Source organism: Melanostigma gelatinosum, assembly GCF_949748355.1.
Source record: "Melanostigma gelatinosum genome assembly, chromosome: 9".
Lineage (NCBI taxonomy): Eukaryota > Metazoa > Chordata > Actinopteri > Perciformes > Zoarcidae > Melanostigma > Melanostigma gelatinosum.
The window spans coordinates 23,656,989-23,674,036 of record NC_136642.1 but is presented as its reverse complement, the minus strand read 5'-3'; the positions used below and the strand labels follow the sequence as shown (position 1 = coordinate 23,674,036).

General features: G+C 38.5%; 1 long non-coding RNA gene across 3 annotated transcripts; it reads right to left on the bottom strand.

Moving 5' to 3' along the window:
- Positions 1-5,785: 5,785 nt before the first annotated feature.
- LOC306781649 lies at positions 5,786-8,257 on the bottom strand. 3 transcript variants are annotated; one of them, XR_013772223.1, is made up of 6 exons: positions 8,036-8,257; positions 6,929-6,984; positions 6,633-6,849; positions 6,335-6,489; positions 6,116-6,201; positions 5,786-5,915 (listed from the first exon to the last, which is right to left on the bottom strand). It is a non-coding gene; the product is annotated as an uncharacterized lncRNA (long non-coding RNA). The 3 variants fall into 3 exon arrangements; XR_013772222.1 differs by having other exon boundaries at positions 6,633-6,984; XR_013772224.1 differs by lacking the exon at positions 6,929-6,984.
- Between the last annotated feature and the right edge of the window lie 8,791 nt (positions 8,258-17,048).

The following is a 17,048-nucleotide window of genomic DNA, read 5'->3' as shown; positions in this document are numbered from 1 at the left end:
CTCCCTCCTCACTGTCAGCCACTCCCTCAGCCTAACTCACCTGATCACTAATCAAGCGCTCCCTCATCAGCACAACTCCCCTCACCTGTTCAAGCCACTATTTAAACCCCTGCCTCGCAGTGGTAAACTCACTGCCAGACGACCTCTTAGCCCAGTGCGCCACGGTCGCCCCTTTGATATGATAGTAATATGATAGTAATATGATAGTAATATGATAGTGATATGATAGTGATATGATAGTGATATGATAGTAATATGATAGTAATATGATAGTGATATGATAGTGATATGATAGTGATATGATAGTAATATGATAGTAATATGATAGTAATATGATAGTAATATGATAGTAATATGATAGTAATATGATAGTAATATGATAGTAATATGATAGTAATATGATAGTAATATGATAGTAATATTATGATAGTAATAATAGCAGCAGAAATAATAATGTAAAAAGTGTTACTGATCACTTCAAGTCACTAATAGTTCTCACACATTGTCTACAACCACATTCACTGTTAATGACTTATTGGATTACAACGCGATTGTGGAGACGTTTTGGAACGTTAAACACAGTAACAATGGTGGAAGGAAATGAGACTCATACCCACGAGTCAGCTGCTCCATAGAATGCTGGGAGGTTATATTACAATATAAACATTCACACGATACATTTTTAGTTTAAATCCAATAATAATTTTTAATATTCTTAATGAAACAACCTCCCTTAAAGAGCTTGCGCAGTTAGCTGCCTGCTCAGCCGTCGCCATGTTGAGAGCTGTGTGGTAACAAATCCTCAATCATGTTCTGAATTTTGATTTTAACACCGTTAAAAATAAACAGTTTAAAAGCTGTATTTCACTTTGAAAGATACATTTAGTAGCCTTTGCTTATTTGCTATCTTCCAAATCTGTCTTTGATACCAGTGGTAACGCCGCAAAATAATTTCAAATTCACGCAGCTGCAGTTTTGGTCTCTTACTGCAGGATATGTGTGTGTACACATTCAGAACAGCAGCAATAACGGCGTGTTGCTATCACTGCAACTTTCCACTTGAGCAAACGTATTGGTATGAAATTGTTCAGGAGTTTAACACACACACACAAAAGTTGTATCAAAATATCTGCTCTTCCTCTTGCTGCTCTTTCTGTTCCTCGCTGTACTGCAGGTTGGAATTCTGCCCGACAGGAAGTCGCACCTTACGAGCGAAATTATTTTAAAGATGGAGCTCCTCTCAGACAGAATGTTTCAACATGGAGGAAGCTCTGTGCTTTTTGGCTGCTGCTGCCTTCAGCCCACTGTGGGAGATGGCTAAAAATTGCTGTCTGCATGCACACTGTCAGATCTGAAAGGGGGAATCCTCCCTCCCTCCCTCCCTCCCTACTTGCTTTCCTCCCTCCCTCCCTCGCTCTCTTTCTCGCATCTTATCTCCACTCTCACGATGCACAAATCCACTGGTCCGATGCTCCACAGAGGCACTATCCATGTGAGCCAGTTGTGGGAAGGCTTTCAGTCACAGCTGCTGCGAGAGGTGAGTCATTATTTATCTCTGTCTCCCCTCTCATGATGGATTTCACCACCTCTTTGCATTCTTACATTCATTTTCTTTCAATTTTTGTCAAAACTGTCATTTATAGATCTGATGTAACACTGGCTAGAAGTGTGAGCAATTTTATAGTGACATCATCATAATTAATGTGATGTCACTGAACTTGTCTCTTTCTGGATTACATGGCAGAACATGTTGCAGCTGCATGATATCTTTAAGGTTTTTGTCTTGTTTATTTTCTACTTTCTGTTTGGGAATCTGTTAGACCAGAATCATATGTCAAGATCAACTACTAACAGCGTCATATAAACCTATAAATCACACTATATTTGTGTGAATTGTATTCTAAACGTATAAATCCCCACATCATCATGAGGCTCTTTTGCACGTCTTACTCTCGTAGCCAACAATGATTCAAATGGGGTATAAAACTGTTTTGAACAGCTTTTTGTGTGTGATGGACTGGAAGCTGTGCAGCGTGTGCTAATGTGCCACTCTCATGGTGCAAATGAGTGACACCGTGAAAAGTAAGAGACCCCTCATTTATTGGCATTAGGAAAATCTTACAAATGGCATCCCCATTGTGCAGGAAACACTTTCCCTGCTCAGTCTAATTGTCACTGTGATAACGGTCTTCAGAAAATATAATTTATAAAGACATTTACAACAGCAGTGTGCATCACGCTGCGCGAGACGAGGAGCTGGCTTTGTAGGCGCTGACCTGAATCTGGTGCCTGATAAACACATCCCCTGCTGGGGGAACAAAAACTCGCCTCATTTCAGCTGTTTATTTGATGTTCGTTGTGACAAGTGTGTGCGCTTCTCTGTGGCATCTGCGGAAGAAGAGATGTGTGGCAAGTCACTTCATTATAGCTCATGCAAATAGTGACTCAGCTGGCTTTGAACAGAACGTAATTGGAAAACGGCTGCAAGGAACAGAACGGCATCGGTTGGATGTGGGTCTCCGGCACCCTTAATTTGTCAGGTAGTTAATCCAAAAGATGGGCCAACAACACACAGTACTATCTGGTATTCTGCTAATAACCGTTTCACGAATGGGTTTCAAGGAAATATCATATATGATGGTATCATGATATGAGGTTACAGAAGTTGTATCCATATTGTGCACTCCTAGGTCCTAGTTTGTTCTTTTTTTGTCATATCTTTGTGGAAATTTTGAAATTATATGTAGTTATTTTGTTGTTGATAATTGCATCCAAGTTGCTGTTGGTGGCAACAGCTAATTGCCATTAGACTACAAGCCAAGAAAAGCATAGTCATGACTTGAATGGTGATTAGTATAGGTTTGTTCCCAGTAAATGTATTGTTCCTTACAATCAATGTACTTCTTCAAATTTGAGATGCATATTTGTCTTTGTAAGGAGAAGGACAATTAGCCTACTGTAATTGAAAAACGCATTGAAACACTACTGTTGTGGACCTTAAAATGTTAACTGTACCGGTATAAGTCTATGCACATCAGATAACTTGTAACATTAACTATAATATAAGAAACCATCGGGTATCATTATGCGATTCCTTTACTTTCGTATTAAAATAGTTTTCAACTAGCCTACAACAGCACAACATAATTCCTGAATATCAGTTTGGATTCCTCAGGACTTTCTGTAGCCCCTTCTGGACACGCCTATTAAAAATGTCTGCGTCTCGGAGAAAAAGTAAATGACATTTAATACTGTGTTTGTGATGGCGTAGCCATGGCAACCTTCGAAGAGGTGATTATAAATATAATGTTTTGCTATCGTCCGTGTCATTGTCATTGGATACAGTCAGATCATGAGATTGGCTGCAGATTGAGATTCGATGGATGTGGTGGATCTTTGTGCTGCCCACGCAGATCAGTGTGAGAGGAGGCTCAGCGACGCGCTCTCTGCTACACTGAGCTTTTCAAATCCTGACAGACAAAAGGCATTCAGCAGGACTGTACTTCAATTTGAGCAGATGGAGAATACAATGTCAACTCGATAAACTTGCAATTATATAGGCTTTTACAGATAGTAGTATATGGAGCCCCAAAACTGACAAAATGTATCAAAGGTTATCAGATCATATCAATGTCAATCAATATTGAATACATCAAATAATAGACTACCTTTAGTAAAATGAAGTGTAAAAAGAAATAAAAAAATGTATCATCAAAGCTTTTTTTTCTTTTACTTTAGCACCAATCAGTTGATAGAATAAACTAGGAAATGCATTTCCTGCTGAAAATGCGTTGGAATGCTGAAATTAATTGCAAAAACATTGCTGAAAATAGGTATCCAATTATAAAAAATTGCAAAAAGCCCAATTCAAAAAGTTTAAAGATTACAAATATGAAGTCATATCACACCTAAGAGTAAGAGCATACATTTTTTCAACAAAAAAGCCAAATTTTGAGTTTAATGTTTAAATACAGTTAATCCATGGGGCTTTTATTTTGAAAGGGTGGGGCTGGGTGGGGGGGGGAGGAGACATAATCAGAATGTATGAAACACAAACAGAGGTCATTAAATCACAGGCTTCATCACAAGCATTCCAGTTAGATTTCATTCTGTGGGGCTTTTATTTTGAAAGAGTGGGACTGGGTGGGGGAGACAGACAGACAGACGATTCTGCCGAACGCGCTGATGTTTGTGGTGTTAAAAAGTGCATTCAGTCCAGAGCAATATAGAAAACTGGTACCGTCTGCTTTCTTTGAGAAATGAGTGGTCAGATTTAAGAACACTAGCCCTATTTTTAGGCCTCTGCACTCAAAAAAATAATTCATTGGATGAACTCAATTAAATTGTGGGCAGGTTTTCCACCGAGGAAATATAGTTAAACCTAACTTAAACTAAAAGCATCCATGCAATATAATTAAATTGAGTTAGTCCGACTCAATTTTATCAAATACAACCTAAATAAAAAAATACCATTCATGAAATGAAATTGATTTGTGTTAGTCCAACTCAATATAGTACAATTCATTGGAAATGAATTAATCAGGTAAAAAACTTTTTTTTATTTGACCCCCAATTAAGACACATGAGACAAAACCTAGTTCAAGTGTTTTTTATTGAAAATGCTTAAATACATTAAATATGGTACAAATCTGATCATCCATGATTCTAGAGCCTGCATTTCATTTTTTAAATATAATTTGTTTTTTTTTTACAAAAACACTGATCAGAAAAGGATAGCAAAAAAATTCCAAAATGATCTATACAGTGCATCTTTCATCGTTTTTAAATATTAAAACAGTAGTCTTGTAACAGCTCCACAACTGGTGACAAATAAATACCAAGCTATCCCAAATCCCTTGGCGCCACAAACAAAGACGCCATGAGGGTGGAGGCTATGCACTGCTCTCCAAAGAGGGAATATCATTGCACTGCAGTGTAGTCACTCACCAGAAACTATCATTTCCAAAAAGCACAAAACTTCCTGCAATCGATATGTACAACCACTATTGCAAGTGCTAAATTCCCACTACTTTGGTTTGTCAAGAGCAATACAGCTGTTTTCTTTCCTACCAGTAGAGATGGTAGTACAAAAGGACTCCTTTACACTGAAGAATAGCCGATGATGTATTATCATGTGCAGAAACAGGCAACTTGGACCACTTTTGGGCTACAACAGTAAAATCACAAAACATCCACAAACTAAAACTTATAGATTATAAATAACAAGGATACTCATAGTCAATGGAAGTTACAGCGTATTGAACCGTGTTAGGGTCCATTTCAACTCGAGTAGAGAGTCATTCAATCAGACAACGAGGAAAATGGACGTGCAAGTTGACGTTCAAGCGTAATCACACTCGAGTTGGGATGTGGAGGTGAATTGGGCAAAACTTTCTGCGGGTAAACACTTAACCAAGCTTGCAGTGACATGTAAAAGTTCCGTAATTTACAGTCTCTGGCTTGCCTCTGTGCAGCTTAGTCAATTTTTTCAAAATGTCAGAACCAGAAAAACATCCATGAGGTCATGGATTGTCGTTGACTGGGCGGAAGATGAAAGTAGAAAACATCCAAAAGATCTGACAAGGTTCTTTGGCTTTGTCACTTGGTGTTCACCTCTTGTGCAAACATCTTGATTTTCAGCTCCTGTATCTTAGAATTCAGCTTGTGCCCATCCAAATTCATTATGACCTTCTGGAGAAGCTCAAAGATGTACTTGAAGTTGTCTGGAAAGCTTAGATTAAGGGCACAAATTAGCCCAAATCATGATGAACGCCATGATGACACAGTCTACGTTGTTCAGGACTTTAATGCAGTTGATCAAGTCCCACGTCCTCTGGCTCCCAATCTCTTTGGATCATGTAAATCCTTATGACAGTGAATGCGATGTCCCTCACTGCATCCTCAGCGGCGGAAGCCTGACAACAACACAAACACAGAAAACTTGTGTTTAAACTTGTGATTAATCCACAAACATGTGTGTGTATATATATATATATATATATATATATATATATATATATATATATATATATATATATATATATATATATATATATATATATATATGTGGGTAACACTTTGACGCTACATGGGAAACATATTGCGATAAACTTACCAGATTGATAAAGAGTCTGGATCTTCATTGAGGTAGGCTTCTCAGATGCACTCCCTTTTGGTGTTGATGTCATCACACTAAAGGTTCTGGATAAAAGCAGAATAAAAGCAGGCCATTTACTATTCATCAAATGTTTTAAAAAAAGCAGATATGGACAAGAAAATATTACAATAACCACCCCAATACAGTGAAACTAATATTGTATACATATGTACTAACCAAATCATTGATGGTCAGGACATCCTTGACCTTTTCTCCTTCACACCTCCTTTGCTCTTTAAGCCCTGTATCAGGGAGTCTGAGAAGAGGTCCAGCTGTGACATGAACTTTGATTGAAATGGCTTGGTGGTGATCAGCAGGAACTCTGCATTGACCTGAATAACAAACAAAATACAGCTGTTTGTTACTTGTTTATTATAATTACTATCACATTATGTGGGATTATTAGATTCAAATTGCGATTGTGAAGCCATTAATCATCAAAATGGTAAACACATAGAAACACACATTTACTTACTTAACTTTGCTGGAACAGGGAAGGGGCCTCTGCTCCACAATCTCTGGTTGAATGTGCAGTTCAGCATGTGTGATTTAGAAGCTTACTCCATGTATTAAATGTACATGGGCAATGTATGGACATGTATAGCGATAACTGCCCCTACAATGCCCATGCAACAAGAAATACCTGCTAGCTAGTTCCAAACTGCATTCTTTACACTGCCACATGCAGAGTCCTAAAGAGAATAAAGATAATTAGTACATATCAAACTGAACAAATAACAATGAGAGATCAGCTTGCATCGAGCATATAACCTATTACGTGCTATCATTAGGAGGTTGCCTCAAGAAGCTTGGTAATGCTGATCAAACTGCAAAAGATGAGATGAATGTATTTGTGGAGGGAAAGGCTGTAATAATCCAAAGTTCACATAAAACAAAGTCAAGTCAAAAGTGCTTTAGAGCACTCACAGATATAATGTTACCATTTAGAATAGACTAGCAATTCACCTTTTACAGCAACACTAAAGCTACATACAACAGCAATCAAATCATGCAAGCGTGTTAAATAAGATTAAGACAGTCATTTTAATAAAATATCAAACTGTTTGCCTTGAAAACTCATTCGCACTCCTGCCTGCGTTCACACAGTGTAAGGTCATAGAAATACAATGAGTAGAACGGACATCGATGTTTGTCTTGGTCGTTTTACTCGTTCAAAAGAAAATAGTGCTCAACACTGCGCATTGACCGTAGTATAACAGAAAAGTTAGCCCGCTACATCGATCAGTTCTTCACAATGACGACGGTACACGTACAAACTGCCGCTGCTCTGATCCCGTTACATCGGTTTGAATGGGAATGTCCGTTCTACGCTCGTTCTATTTCTATGGCTGCTGCGCTAAAACGCCGCTGACTTCCGTGTGTTCATGCATCAGGTGCCCGCGCGAGTGAGAGGAATTCAGCGGTTTTATGAGCTCATGATTTATTCATATTAAACATTTTTCAGTGACGAAAACGTGGCTAAACCCACTACAACTGAACGCCCACTACTAGAGAGAGTGGCCTTCTGCGGCCTGGTCTGCCTGCCGACATTATGGCGCTGGAGAGGGGGAGACCGTAGTCTGCTCGTTTAACTGCTCTCCTACTGTTTTTTAGTGCATACAGTTCATAAGGAAGCCTTCGGCGCTGCGTCCAATGACAGTACCCTGATCTCTGGTCTGCTCTATAATGCTAACCACGTTGGCTACCTAGCTTGCTAGCTAGCCTGTGTTGCCTTCGATCTTATTAAAAACGGAACAGTCGTGTGGCTAAGTTATCACGTCTGTTCCACACATTGTGGTCATTATTACAGAATGGAAGCCTTCATTGACAGCGAGGTACAGTCTAAACTACTACAACAAAATATATAAAGTTACTTACCAAAGAATGGACGGTCGGTTTGAATCTTGCTGCAGTCGGAAAGGGGGGAAAGACACTGAGAGCACGTGATCTGGTACAGGCGCAAGGGGTAGTCCCCCAACCAAACACATTTATTTTGAGTTGATACACACCATCCAACCTAAATAAATCTAATAAATGAAAGTATTCATGCATTTTATGTTAGACCCATTAAATATAAATGTGTTCATTTTTTAACTTGATATATTTAAATTAATCAAACACGATTTAAATGTGTCACCTTTAAGAAGGGCTTGAATCGTTTTTTTGAGTGTGCTCAAATTGCATACCCATATTAAAGAGTATATTTCTGCAACTACAAGGTCTATTTTAATAATTGTGATGGTATAATACAGGTAACACTTGTGAGATGTGCTGATATGTGTAAATATTGTGTATGTTACTGGTTAATAACATATACACATATGGCACAGCTCAAATTGAAAAAGTTTCAGGTTCGCCTGAAAAAAAAGCACTTGTGTCTAAAATATTACATGAAATAATACCTAAAAATGTCAATGGCATAGCCAGTCATAGCAAAACAGGTTTTACAGTCTCTGAAACAGATTTGACTTTGATTGAGTGAAGCAGGCCAGCATAAACCAAGCAAAGTCAAGCAAAATTCTCATTTTTGGAAACAGCAGTTGCGCTGCTATATTCACATTTTATATAACAAAATATTCACTAAGAGTGTTCAATAATCCTAATAAATCAGTTTGTCATCATTTGGATTAATTTTGAGCTGTCATGTGTCATTCAAAAAATAAATTCCTGAGTATGTGTGTGTATGTAAAGCTTGGTAAGGCCTGTGATTGGCCAATTTAATCATGTGACACCTTGTTGGATCCGTAAAAGTCCAACTGAAGCCATTCGGGGGTGTTTCAGCAGCTCTGGCTCTGTTTACTGACTGAAAATCTCGATATGCTGGCCGAACCCCCCCCCCCCCTGTCTACATAGACTGTATATAAAGAGTGGACGTACCCAACAAACATGCCCAAGCTTGCGAACTGTTGGAAGGTGTGGGTTTACTGTGGGCAGTGTGGGCAGGGTCAAACCCACACCAATCCCGTGGGTCCCCCATGGGTTGGCCCAAGCTCACAGCACTTTTGCTCTTTAGGGCCCCAATGAGGGTCTTCTGTGGGCAGACCTAGTCACCGTCATGTCAGCCATTGCTTTGTCGACTTCCGTTTTGAAACCTCAATTTGGGCATTTTGACGGTCGCCAACTTTGTTTTTGCAACAAAAAGTGACAGAGAGGGTGAAGCTAAGTACAAGTGAATAAAACATTTTAGGCGACCACAATGTTACATTAACTTTCATGAACTGAAAACACACTGTGAAAGGGTTAAAGATCTAAGACGAAAACGCGGAGAACTCCCAGAGCGGACCACACCGTGGTAGCGACCTGTCAATCACAAGTTAGCCCCGCCCTAAAGCATCCCCTGTTTTATTGTCTGTTTGACTCTCAATGGACCATCATTTACGAAATGAACATCATGCTGTATTGAAGAAGACGTAATAAATCAAGTGAGCAGGGTAATTTATATAAATGACATATTTTGCAAAACAGACGAGGAAATTTAAAAGATAAATCCAAAGGTTTAAATCAATTTTATCGAATAATTGCTACTTTATTTTTCTTTACCTACTAATTGGACTTAAAAGTAAAAGTATATATTTATTACACTCCAGTTATGTTCTTCACTCTGTTAACTTTTCATTACATTTAGTCAGTCAGGGCTCCATCTTAATACATCCTTATGTCACAATAAAGCAATATCATGAGAAGAATCCTAACACCCTGATAACTGCAGATCACACTCACAGCGGCTAGATGGTTTGCTCATTGTCATTCATATGCTTGTTAATATTCCCATCATGAATGGATCATAACACGTAAAAGAGGACAAACTACGAACATCATACCATTGGCTTGTTAGTTTAGTGGCTACTTTTAACTCCACATTTTGACTGTACCATATAACATGCCGGTTTGTTGAGGAAATATACAGCAGTTACCTCATTTCCTTTCATATACTGTATTGTGGTAGATGTGCAAACAGCCCATGCTCACAAGTTGTTCCTTTGGTCTGATTAATATTTCCAAGTGATTATGTTTCATTGCATGTGTTGTGCTGTGCATAATTGATGATTTCCTGCTATCTGAATGAATAATGCAGGGTACATCAAACCCAAACCTACACCTGTGATCCTCTGTTGTTTTTGGGATTAAATTTCCCATTGAAATGAACCCCAAAATAGGCTCATAAATGTAATGGCTGTTCATGTGTTCTATTTTATTCCACGACGTGAGCCTTCTCATTCACAATAATAAAAAGTCAGCATGCGTGGGCTAAAAGCATAGTTATATAAGCTCTTACGTCACAATTTAACAAAACAGAAGAAACATGTCCACATGTTCCTTTTAGAACCTGTTTTAATAGTGTGCGTCAATGATCAATGGCGGACCTTTGAAGTCTGACAACAATAGCTGTCAGAAGCTTCAAGATGTCTCTCTTCTTGATCTTTATGCTCAAGGTGCAGATCTTCCATTCTGATTCGTGACAGTTACAAGGTCCCAGCCAGAGTGAACGGTGCTTCGGTACGTGACGTTGATCGTGACTGAGAGCACAATCTATGCAGTACGATAGTGTGCATCTTCACATGGGAGCAGCCACACATCACACGGTGCCCTCCGTCTCTGATGTCACGTCCTCAAACAGCAACACACGAGATGTGTAGACACGCCACAGCAGAGAGTACAGGTGGCCACCCTCTGCAGAATCAAATGAAGAAGTATATCTCCATAATGGGCCGTGTTGTTGACCTGGCTACAACAACAATGCCAGAGGATAGATTTCCAAGTATGTTTCCATTACAAACAGATCCTTCTGTTACGCAGCCAGAAACATTCGGAAAATTGGTTTTCGTCGCAGAAGTTTACAAAATGTTATTGGAGGGGATTCATGAGTTTACACTGACAAAAAACAAAGCAGCAACCCCTCATGTCTTCTTGGTAGCGGAGTTTGTTTGGTTAATATTTCAAAGAGTTGGTGTCATGCTGTTATGACTTGCAGCTACTGCTATTTTGCATCATCCGAGGATGAATTACTTATAAGAGGATGGCCCCCTGGGCACACATGCATACAATTCCACAAAGGCAGACCCCCACCGCAGGCAGTCGTGTTGCTCTTGATCAGTTTCCATCTTTATTTGTGAGATTTGAAGTATTACACCGAAACGTATATATTTTGTTCCATGCTTGAGGTGAAGACCTGTTTAAAACCTTACGAAAACATCCTACCATAGCTGGTCCCCCACACTGACCTGTTCTTTCCATGGATTACACATGAAACACAATAGGGCTGTAGCTCCCAACCTGTTCTGTCACAGCTCAATGAAAGTGTAAATATCAAATGAAACATGAACTTTTCTTTTCTTGCCAATTATGTCAGGAAAATTATTTTGACATCAAAATCCCCATCAATGGTGTCAACTGTTTGATGACTCATCCGTTTCTCTGATGTGACATCATGTGATACGAATATTAAAAGATAATAAACGGATGTGAGAAACACTCTGAAAAGACTCGCCTGTCACGTAAATAATGAAATGTAATCGCTCTAGTAGGACTTGAACATCATCGGCCCGTGCAAATAAATTGTACCGTTTTTAGTTTTGACTTCTCGTCTTTGAAACCGCTTAAGACAACTTCTGTGTCAATTAGTGCCGGGAAAAATGTAATTCCAATTATGCTGATGGGATTCATACTTCCTGCAATTATTGTGTTCAAAGTGCATACATAACAGAGGCATCGTGTCATAACTACTCAAACATACTGGCTTTGTCATTTGGCCATGCAGCAAAGGTTAATTACTGTAACTAATGTACTGCTCGTGTAACTTTGTCATGATAATTGCATTCTGCTCACTTGAGACAGACAGGTCATGGTGGGCATAATGGAGAATTAAGTTAAGTGCTCAACTTGTGCTTGGATGGCTTTGTGTTGGCTTTCCACTCGTGAGGTTTTTTTTTTTTATCAGCTTTCAACAGCAGCTCCTGTCCTGGAAACATGACGTGCACCACACGACTGCAGAATGTTTAAAGTAAAAAAGTTTATATAAACCCTTTGCAGACAAATGAACAACTCTAATAGTTAAGGGAAGAGTCAAGGGAATAGGTCACCCACAAAATTAGCATTTGTGAATCTATTACTCACCCCGTGTTGCCTTGCCTCGACGGTGAACAAAAAAAGAAATGTCTTGACGAATTGAAGTAGCTGTAAATGGGAGTCTCATTTAATCAACATCAAAAAGCTGTTTACAATCTCTCACACAACTCGTGCCGTATCATCCAAGTCTTATTTATCCATTCCTTTGCTCGCTTCTTCCCAAACACTGAGAAAAACATGGGGTGATTAATTGATGCACAAATGGTCATTATGTGGGAGAAGTATTCCTTTAACGCTATTTACGGATATCTCATCACATCTCGTCAGCTGAGGCCAGGACACTGAGGCTTCCTTGTGTCCCATTCGCAGTGTGTCACGACCAAAAATGGAATGTCGAAAACAAACTTCAGTGCTTTTTTTTTAAGTTTCAGCTGAGACTCACTGACCTATAATGGCACATAATTTGAACGCATTGTGTAAATGTCTATTTATGTAAAGGAAAACATTAGTGCTGGGCAACGATTACAATTTTTTTTTATCGTGATTAATCACGTTATGCGCAAAATTCAATAATGAATTCAAAAGTGTATTGCGCACTTTTATTTTAAAAGTACTGCTACATCAACAAAAGGGCAATAACATTTGGTTTGCAAACACTAAACAAATAAGGTGCTTTTTTTTAATATTTTATTTTAACAATGCAAGAGAGCATATAGAACACAGAACATTAAACATTACAAACAACTACATAACAAGTTAAGAAAAAAAAAAAAAAACTAAACACAAATAAATGAAATTAAATTAAGTAAATAAATAAATAATTCCCCCCACCCAAACGAATAAAAGAGGTTGGTGCATAAAGTAACAACACAAAGGCGAATGCAATGACTATATTGTAAATTGGAGCTCTAAATAATTACAGTCCTATGGTGCTGTTAGTGTCATACCCATGTACTCCAAATAAGGCTGCCAGATTTTCAAAAATAAATTATATTTTTTTCCTGAGACTATATGTAATTTTTTCAAGAGGAATACAATTGTTCATTTCCACAGACCATTTGTCGACGAGAGTGGGGGAATCAGACTTCCACGTCATCGCGATACATTTCCTGGCCACACAGAAAGCAAGTTCTGCAAGTTTAATTTGGGGCTTCGTTAAAGACCTGTTGAGAGTTGTGCAGTTTCCCAGTAAACATAGCTCAGGATCTAATGGAAAGGTAACCCCTGTGATCTTTGTTATTATACTACAAAAGTCACACCAAAAGCACCTCACCTCTGTGCAAAGCAGGTACAGTGTAGGAAGGAGCCTCTATACCACATCTGAAACACATTTCTGACAATTCAGGTTTGGATTTGTGAAGCTTCTGTGGGGTGAGGTACAGCTGATGAAGAAAGTTAGAATGAACAAGTCTGTACCGGGCATTAACTGTTGCTGTTGTTCAAGTCTGATTCCCATCTCATCCTGGATCTGTGTAATCCTGGTTTTGGGCCTTCATTCAGCAACATAGAGTACATTTTAGAAATGAATTTGTACACATTTCCCTGGTAAGCAATTTTTCCACATTAGTTAACACAGGTAGAGTCATTCCAGGGCCCAGGTTGGTTCTCAAAAAGGATCTTAACTGGAGGTAACAAAAGAAAGTTCTGCTGGGCAAATCATATTTTCTCTTCAGTTCTTCAAAAGGCATGAGGTGTCCTTTATCAAAGCAGTCTTCCAGATACTGGATTCCTCTGTCATGCCAAGTCTCCAGAATCTTGTTACTTAGAGTCATGGGCACAAGTTCATTTTGTCTGAGAGGTGTTTTTGGTGATAGTCTCATATTTAGTCCAAGAGTTTTGTGAACTTCATACCATATTTTAATAAAATGTTTCAAAATAGGATTGTCTGTCCTCTTGGATATGGTTTTGGAGTTCCATTTATAAATAAAATCACTGGAGGTTTCTTCTTTCAGAGGATGTAGTGCCATTTGTATCCAGGAGAGGGCAGCATCACCGTCAAAAAATGACAAAATATTTCGCATCTGGGCTGCTAAATAATATTTCTTCAAATTAGGTCGTCGAAAATCTCCCAGACTATAATCCCATGTTAATTTTTCCATTGACACCCATGGCATTTTACAGTTCCATAAAAACTGCCTAATGTGTTTGTTGAGGGTTTTAAAAAAGGTTTGAGGTAATGGAATGGGTAAGGACTGGAAAAGATACTGCAACCTCGGGAGAATATTCATTTTCACACAGTTTATTCGACCAATTAAAGTAATGGGTAGATTCATCCATCTGCGTAGGTCGTCCTCGATTTTACTCAGCAATGGGAGGTAATTAAGTTTGTACAAATTTTTAAGATCATTATCTATAATTATTCCTAGATATTTAATATTCAGGAGCCACTTAAATGGGGTTGTTTGTTGGTATTCAGTGTGATCGAAGTTCGTGAGTGGAATAATTTCACTTTTTTCCAGATTGACTTTATATCCTGAAATAGCACCATAGGTGTTTAGTAGCGTCTGTAATTTAGTGAGAGAGTTAACCGGGTCTGTTAGATACAAAATTACATCATCTGCCAGGAGATTCATTTTATGATTTATTTGGTCCACTCTGAACCCCTTTATATCTGGATCCCGTCTAATTGCTTCAGCAAGTGGTTCAATAGCCAGGACAAAGAGTCCTGGAGACAGAGGGCAACCCTGTCGACTCCATCTACTCAAGGGAAATGCTGTCAAAGTCTGTCCATTTGTGGTCATTTTGGCTCTGGGTCAATTGGGTTTTCACCCAATTGATAAACAAATGGCCAAATCCAAACTTGTCCAAAACTTTGAATAAATACAGCCACTCTAGCCGATCAAAGGCCTTTTCAGCATCTAATGCTACAGCTACACTAGGTTCAGTTTCAGATTTAGTTAGATGGATAATATTAAAGAGTCTGCACAAGTTATTGGCTGATGAGCATTTCAAAATAAAGCCGCTCTGGTCTGGGTTTATTCATTTTGGCAAATATTGGTCAAGCCTGTTAGCCAGTGCTTTGGAAATTAATTTATAATCTGAATTTAACAAGGAAATGGGTCGAAAAGAGGAACACTTTAATGGATCTCTATTTTTTTTGTGAATCACAGTGATTATGGCAGTGGAGAATGATTCAGGAATAGTTTGAGTTTTGGATGCTAAGTTAATCACATCCATTATGAGGGGAGTGAGTAAGTCCTTAAATTCTCTGTAGAATTCAGGAGGGAAGCCGTCCTCTCCTGGTGATTTATTGGGTTGTAGTGAACATAAGGCCTTTTCAATTTCTTTCTGGGTGAAGGGCAAATCAAGATTATGTTGGTCTTCGTGGCCGAGTTTCGGCAATTCAATAGTGGACAGAAATTCATCAATCTTAGATCGATCCTCTGGTGATTCTGATGTATATAGATTTGTATAAAACTGTTTGAATGAGTCGTTAATTTCTGTTGGGTTGTGTGAGATTGCACCCGTTTCAGTTTGAATTGCATTAATTAACCTTGAGCTTTCCTCTGCTCTCAATTGCCAGGACAGAATTTTGTGAGCTTTCTCTCCCAATTCATAATATTTTTGTTTGGTTCGTAAAATGTTTTTTTCAACTTTGTAGGTATGTAATGTATTGTATTTAAATGTTTTGTTAACCAGCCGTTGGTAAAGTTCTTTAGACCCAGATTGTTGAAACTCCTTTTCCAATTTCACAATATCTGCTTCTAGCTCATTTATCGCTGCCATATATTTCTTCTTGATACCCTTTGTATAAGATATTATTTGTCCTCTTAGATAAGCTTTTAGCGTGTCCCACAATATGAAACTATTGGGGGAGGAGTCACAGTTTGTCTCACAAAAAAATGTTATCTGGTCCCTAATAAACTGGCAAAAGTCTGGTCTATAAAGGAGAGTAGGGTTCAGACGCCATCTACATTGATTTGCTGTTTTTTCTGGCATAAAAATAGATAGGGTCAAAGGTGAATGATCAGACAGCATCCTAGATAAATATTCAGATTCTAGTGTTCTATGAATTAGCTGTGTTGACAATAAGAATAGGTCAATCCTGGTGGGAGAGTTGTGTGGGCAGGAGTAAAAGGAATAGTCTCTAGTTTGAGGGTGCATCTGTCGCCACACATCAGTCAGGTTTAGATCTTTCATAAATGATAAGGTAGTTTTAGCTGCTTTTGTTTTGGATGTTGTTGTGGCTGATTTATCTACTATAGGATCTAAACTAAAATTAAAATCGCCTCCTACAAGTATGTTTTGTTGTCCCCCTGATACCTTCATAAAAATATCTTGAATAAAGGATTCATCATCATAGTTAGGTGCGTATAAGTTTAACAGTGTCCAGGGTTCCGAGTAGATTTGGCAATTAACTAGGACATAGCGGCCTGATGGATCAATTATAGTTTCTCCAATTGTCACTGGAATGTTTTTATTTATTAAAATAGCAACCCCCTGGCTTTCGAGTTAAATGATGATGATAGTACGTGTCCTACCCATTCTCTTCTCAGCTTTTTATGCTCCTGTGTGGTAAGATGGGTCTCTTGTAAAAAAGCGATATCTGTTTGCAATTTTTTAAGGTGTGTCAAAACTCTCTTCCTTTTAACAGGTCCATTTAGCCCATTCACATTAAAGCTAACACATTTCACTACCCTACTCATTGATGCTAAGTGTGGACATCAGAGTGTCATAGCCTCGTTGTAAATTCACTGTGCAAAAGCCAGTGTATCTCCTATGATCAAACACAAATTGATAAACTAAAGCACCAACATTAACAAAGAAAACAATCCCCTTTACCCACCCCTCTCCCCCCCAAGTGCCGAATCCTAAACATCTGACA